Source organism: Mus pahari, chromosome 8, assembly GCF_900095145.1.
Source record: "Mus pahari chromosome 8, PAHARI_EIJ_v1.1, whole genome shotgun sequence".
Taxonomy (NCBI): Eukaryota; Metazoa; Chordata; class Mammalia; order Rodentia; family Muridae; genus Mus; species Mus pahari.
In genome coordinates, this window is record NC_034597.1 from 5,300,038 (window position 1) to 5,306,496 (window position 6,459).

A 6,459-nucleotide genomic window follows, 5' to 3' on the forward strand; every position below is an offset into this window, starting at 1 on the left:
TGCTGATGCTCACATATATGGTTCCTGATTTCTTTCCTAGGTTTTCTATTTCCAGAGTTGTCTCCCTTTGGGTTTTCTTCATTGTTTCTACTTCCATTTTTAGATCTTGAATGATTTTGTTCAATTCCATCACCTGGTTGATTGTGTTTTCCTGTAATTTGTTAAGGACTTCTTCCTGTTTTGCAGTGTTCTCCTGTATTTCTTTTCTTTTCTTTCTTTTTTTTCCTTGGTTTTTCGAGCTGTATTTCTTTAAGTGATTTATTAATGCCCTTCTTAAAATCCTCTACCAGCATCATGAGATATTATTTTAAATTCAAATCTTGCTTTTCTGGTGTGTTGGGGTATCCAGGACTTGCTGTGGTGGGCATACTGGGTTCTGATGATGCCCAGTGGTCTTGTTTTCTGTTAGTAAGATTTTTATGTTTGCCTTTTACCATCTGGTAATCTCTCATGTTAGATGTTCTAGCTGTCTCTGGCTGGAGCTTGTTCCTTCTGTGATTCTCTTAGCCTCTTTCAGCACTCCTGGAAGTCCAACTCTCTCCTGAGTCCCGGTGCCAGAGCACTTTTTGCAGGCAAGCTCTCCTCTTGCAGGGAAGGTATATAGAAGTCTGGAGCTCAGATCTACCTCCTGAGACCTGGGGTCAGAGCCCTCCCTGGAGGCCCACTCTCCTCTGGCCAGGAAGGTGCCCAGGGGTCTGTGTCTCAGCTCTGCCTCCTGGCTGAGGATGAAGGCCCGAAGGGACCCTATCCAATAAGCTCTATTGCTTCTGCTGCTCATGTGCTCTGCTGCATAGACTGGTCTCAGTGATCCTAAGATCCTGGATGTGCTAGGACTTGCCCAGTTCCTGCCCAAGGTGGTATGGGGCTGGAGCCACCAGAAGGAATCCCAGCCTCTGGTTGTATGGGGTTCCTTTGTCCCCATTCCTGCTGGCACAAGACCCTCCAGGATTCTTTGGAACAGATGTTAAATTCCACTCACCAGTGATCTCAAGATCCTGGGTGTGCTAGGGTGCCTGCGGTGTGGAGAGTCCCTCTGGCACCTTTGGACCCTCAGCAGGGTTCATGCTGAAGGTAGTGCGGTGCTCAATGTTCAACATCCTTAATCACCAGGGAAATGCAAATCAAAAAAACGCTGATATTCCACCTCACACCAGTCAGAATGGCTAAGAATAAAAATTCAGGTGATAGTAGATGGTGGCAAGGTTGTGGAGAAAGAAGAATGATCCTCCATTGCTGGTAGGATTGCAAGCTGGTACAACCACTCTCAAAATCAGTCTGGTGGTTCCTCAGAAAATTGGACATAGTATTACTGGAAGATCCAGCAATACCTCTCCTGGGCATATACCCAGATGTTCCAACTTGTAATAAAGACACATGCTCCACTATGTTCATAGCAGCCTTATTTATAATAGCCAGAAGCTGGAAAGAACCCAGATGTCCCTCAACAGATGAATGGATACAGAAAATGTCGTACATTTACACAATGGAGTACTACTAAAAACACAATAGTAATAGTACAGCTATTAAAAACAATGAATTTATGAAATTCTTAGGCAAATGGATGAATCTGGAGGATATCATCTTGAGTGAGGTAACCCAATCACAAAAGAACTCACATGATATGCACTCACTGATAAGTGGATATTAGCCCAGAAACTTAAAATACCCAAGATACAATTTGCAAAACACATGAAACCGAAGAAGGGAGATCAAAGTGTGGATACTTTGTTCTTCCTTAGATTGGAGAATAAAATACCTATGGAAGGAGTTACAGAGACAAATATTGGAGCTGAGATGGAAGGAAGACCATGCAGAGACTGCCCCACCCAGGGATCCATCCCATAAACAGCCACCAAACCCTGACACTATTGTATATGCTAGCAAGATTTTGCTGACATGAGCTTGATATAGCTGTCTCTTGTGAGGCTATGGCAGTGCCTGGCAAATACAGAAGTGGATGCTCACAGTCATCTATTAGTTGTAACACAGGGTCCCCAATGGAGGAGCTAGAGAAAATACCCAAAAAGCTGAAGGGGCCTGCAACCCTATAGTTGGACCGAAAATATGAACTAACCAGTACCCCCAGAGTTCATGTCTCTAACTGCATATGTAGCAGAAGATGGCCTAGTCAGCTATCANTGGGAGGAGAGGCCCTTGGTCTTGGGAAGATTATATGCCCCAGTACAAGGGAATGCCAGGGCCAGGAAGCAGGAGTGGGTGGGTTGGGGAACAGGGCCGGGAGAGGGTATACTGTACTTTTGGGATAGCATTTGAAATGAAAATGAAGAAAATAACTAATAAAATTGCTTTTGACAAAAAAGAATTGCTAACATTATATCAATATTTATTAAGCTCTTTTATAATAGAACAGCTTTTAGGTTCTCTCTGATAATCAAAACTGCAATGAGAACTCTGCCGGTCTCTGGATGTCCCCAGTTCACTGCTTCTGAGAGAGGAAGCAGGCTGTCTACTACTTAGAGCACATTCCAAAATGTTGTAAAACCATTCACCAAATGTCATAAAAAGAGAACTAAGTATTTACTATTGGTGCTAGGATAGAGAGTTGACTGGGTTTATCTATACAGATCTTCACTAATAACTTAGTTATGGTTATTAATTCTCCATGAACTTGTGGAACTGTGACAGATGGTGAATATTTAGCCAGATAATTACTCCTAATGTATATGCATATAAACATTTTCTGTTGTACACTTCTTATTCGATTTATGATTTGAATTTATGTGTAAACTTATGATGAACTTTTTACCGTGTGATCATGTATTCTGAAAGATGTATAAGTGATGAAGACAAATAGAAGAGATCATAATTTCACTTTTCCTCTTTTTTCTTAGAGAGCTTTAATAGGAAACTTTTACAATTTAGAAATAAACCCCAGAGCGAGAGAGATGGCTCAGTGGTTACGAACACTTACTGATCTTCCAGAGATCCTGAGTTCATTTCCCAGCAACCACATGATGGCTCACAAACATCTGTAACAGGATCCGATGCCCTCTTTTGGTATGTCTGAAGACAGCTATAGTGTACTCATCATATATATAAAATAAATAAACAAACAAAATCTTTTAAAAAAATAAATAAATGCTAAAATCACTTTCAAAGTGTCCCCTTTTTCTTCCTGCAACTTCAATTATCAGGCTGAAAATTAGAGCTGAGCAATTCCTATGCAGATAGAAGAAAAGCTACGTTACTTAATCAAACCCCAGCCCTGTTAGGCTACAGGTGTTAATCACCCAAGCCAGCAGTTTTTAACCTTTAGAATAAGCAAGAAAGTTTTTAGGACTTTTTAGAAGTTATCATCAGCGTTGAGTATATTTAGAGAACAAGAACATCTGGATGCTGTCAGTAATTAAAGCTATACCAGAGTCTGACTCTATGTCTTGTTTTAATCCATTCCAGGACAGGAGGCTCCCAGCACCCACTCTCCCAAGTATTGCAGCCAATAAGGGACATGGCCAGTTATTTCACTCTCACAACCCTGGGGCCAGCTCTCCTGCCTGACACACTTGGTGAGGGACAAGGGAATGGCAGAGGATATCTCTCCCTCACCAATGCCAACACCCAACAGACAAGAGGTGGGGCCTGTTCTCCCACACCCATGATTCCCAGGCTGGCTCATCTGTAATCTTCACATCTAGTACCATCTCTATTGTGCTACCCAGGTGAGGTGGAGGTGCAGAGACCACTCTTTCAAGTGCTGCAGCATGTGAGGTACAGGGTCAGCTCTTCTGCCAGCAGTAGGTGGCAAGGGACAAGGGGGGCTCATGTCACCCAACAGCAGACAAGTGGCAGAATCAGCACTCCAACACTCACATTCCCCAAACTCTCTTGACTGCACACAAGTGTCAAATCTACTGTGATGTCCAGGCAAGGGGCAAGGCCTGTTCTCCCCAGTTAAACAGCTGATGAGTTGTGGGGTCAGCTCTTCTGTTCTTGCAGGGGGTACAGGGCAAGGGGGCAGGAGGGTATTTCTCCATTGACCATGCCACTGCACGTGAGACAAGTGGCAGAACATGCTTTCTGATGTCCTCAGGGCTGGTTACTGACAACACCTGCCATGTGTGGGGCATGATCTCCTGAACACTGCAACTGGCTAGGGACAAGGTCAGCTCTCCTGATGGTATGCCCCCAGAGTCAGTTCTCCTATGATACCAAAGCAAGAGGTATGGCCAATTCAGACACTCAACAGTAGCCCAGACCAGGGTTCTCCTGTCCTTTGGTGGTAACAGACTACAGGACACAGACCCAGATATATCCCTCCATGGCAATGCAGGCCAGGACCCCATCATGGTTCTAGGCAGCATTACCAGCTACTCACGTCAGTCCTCTCCAGTCTCCAGTTCTGCTTCTCTTCATTCTGACCACATCTTTCTGTTTCTTGTTCTCTTCCATTTCCCCACCACTTACTTGCTCCTCCTTGTGGCACCCAGCATTTGTGAGCATCTGGGGTCATCTCAGGAGTGGTCTCAGGCATGCTATGCCCTTACCCTGCATTATGGCACTGGGTAGGGGTCATCTGGGGTATGGGCCTGCCACCATCCCCAGTTGTGTGTAGAGCTGAACTGGTGGTGAGCTCGGTTTAACTTCCTGTCTCCAGCTCCGACTCTCTGAGTGCCCCATGGCCCCAGTCAGAGTTCTAGACTCAGGCTTGTTTTCTGCCTTGGGAGCCCATCCAGACCTGGGAGGCAGTACACTGGTGTTGGTCTCAGACTAGCTCCCTGTCCAAGTCTTCTGTCACCAGAAGTGTAGTCATCTCAGGCTCCCTTTTTTTCAGGGAATGTTAAGAGTTACTAATCATGTAGATGTTCACAGGTAAGAACATAGAGTATTAATGTAGTCACTCTCCTCTCTGCCACCTACTGACACAGATGTGACATAGCATCTACATTTATTATTAAATGTCTTATATACATTTAATATATAACATATTAATGTACAATACATATAATTACATGATGTACAATATAATATGTAAATCCATATAATTACATAATATAATACATAAATACATATGATTACATAATATAATATTTGTATTATAAATATATTAATATACTATATATAAGATACTCATATATAAAATATATTTAAATATATATTTGTTTACTTATTTATTTAATCTATTTAAGTTATATTTATTAAAATAAATATATACATATATATTTATATATACATGTATATAAATTTGTTTTTTTTTCTAGACAAAGGCATTTGTCTGGAATTAGGGCTTCTATTGCTGTGAAGAGACACCATGACCATGGCAACTCTTACAAAGAAAAACATTTAATTGGAACTTGCTTACAGCTCCAGAAGTTTTGCCTACTACTATTGTAGTGAGAAACATGATGGCATGCAATGAGACTTGATACTGGAAGAAAAGTTCAGAGTTCTGCATCTTGATCCTCAGGCAGCAGAATGAGACTGTGTTCCACAGTGGGTGTATCTTGAGCATATGACAACAAGGTCGTACCTACTCCAACAAGGCCATACCTCCTAAATGTGCCATTCTCTATGGGCCGAGCATTCAAATACATGAGTCTATGGAGGTTACTCCTAGTCAAACCAGCACAGAGATCAACATAAATTGTTAATCTGATAAAGAATTAAATAAATACTCCCTATCATAGTGTGTGTGTGTGTGTGTGTGTGTGTGTGTGTGTGTGTGTGTACAGGTATACAAATGCCAGAAGTCAATCTTGGGTGTCATTTCTCAGGAACCATTCACATTTAGTTTCGGAGTTAGAGTCTATTACTGACCTAAAAGTTCCAAGTGGAGTAACCTGGATGTCCAATGAACCTCAAGGAGTCCACTTCAACAGTGCTGGGACTAAAAGTATGCCTTACCAAGACCACCCCCTACCCCATACCTGACTTTTAAAAGATCAGTTCTGGGGCCCTAACTCATGTCCTTGTGCTTATTAGGTAAACTCTTTACTGTCAGACCCATCTCCCCAGCCCTATTTTACATCATTTTGAGGCAGGCTAGACATCATAGGAACTGAAGCAATTGCTTGAAAGCTAAAGGTGGCACAGACAAGCTATAATGAAGCAGGATATCATGTAAGTACTTAGTGAAAATTAAGACGGTGTTGGGTCAAGATAGGACCAGTACTGCTAATGAAGACAAACTCCATCCTTTGCTTCATTTTGAAGACTCTTTTGTATCACTAAGCATTATTCTGTCCAAAAATTTCTGAGATCATCCATACTCACCACTGAATGGTAACCTTTACTTCACAACAAAATTTGCTCCCAATTCTTAACTTTGTCTTGTCTTTGAATTCTTCCTCTGATAAGAGCCAGGGAACACCAAGTAGATATCTTTATGACTAGTCTAAGTATCTCGTCTTAAGATTTCCCCAGCCCTCATCACAGCAATTTCATGAACTTCTTATAGATTTATGATTATCTGAGAGTAATGCTATTTCATTTCTGCTAATG

General features: G+C 42.1%; 1 non-coding gene across 1 annotated transcript; it reads right to left on the reverse strand.

Annotated features, from left to right (window-relative positions):
- Nucleotides 1-4,794: 4,794 nt before the first annotated feature.
- On the reverse strand, nt 4,795-4,932 carry LOC115064626. The gene has a single exon (XR_003844452.1). It is a non-coding gene; the product is annotated as a small nucleolar RNA SNORA17 (small nucleolar RNA).
- Between the last annotated feature and the right edge of the window lie 1,527 nt (nt 4,933-6,459).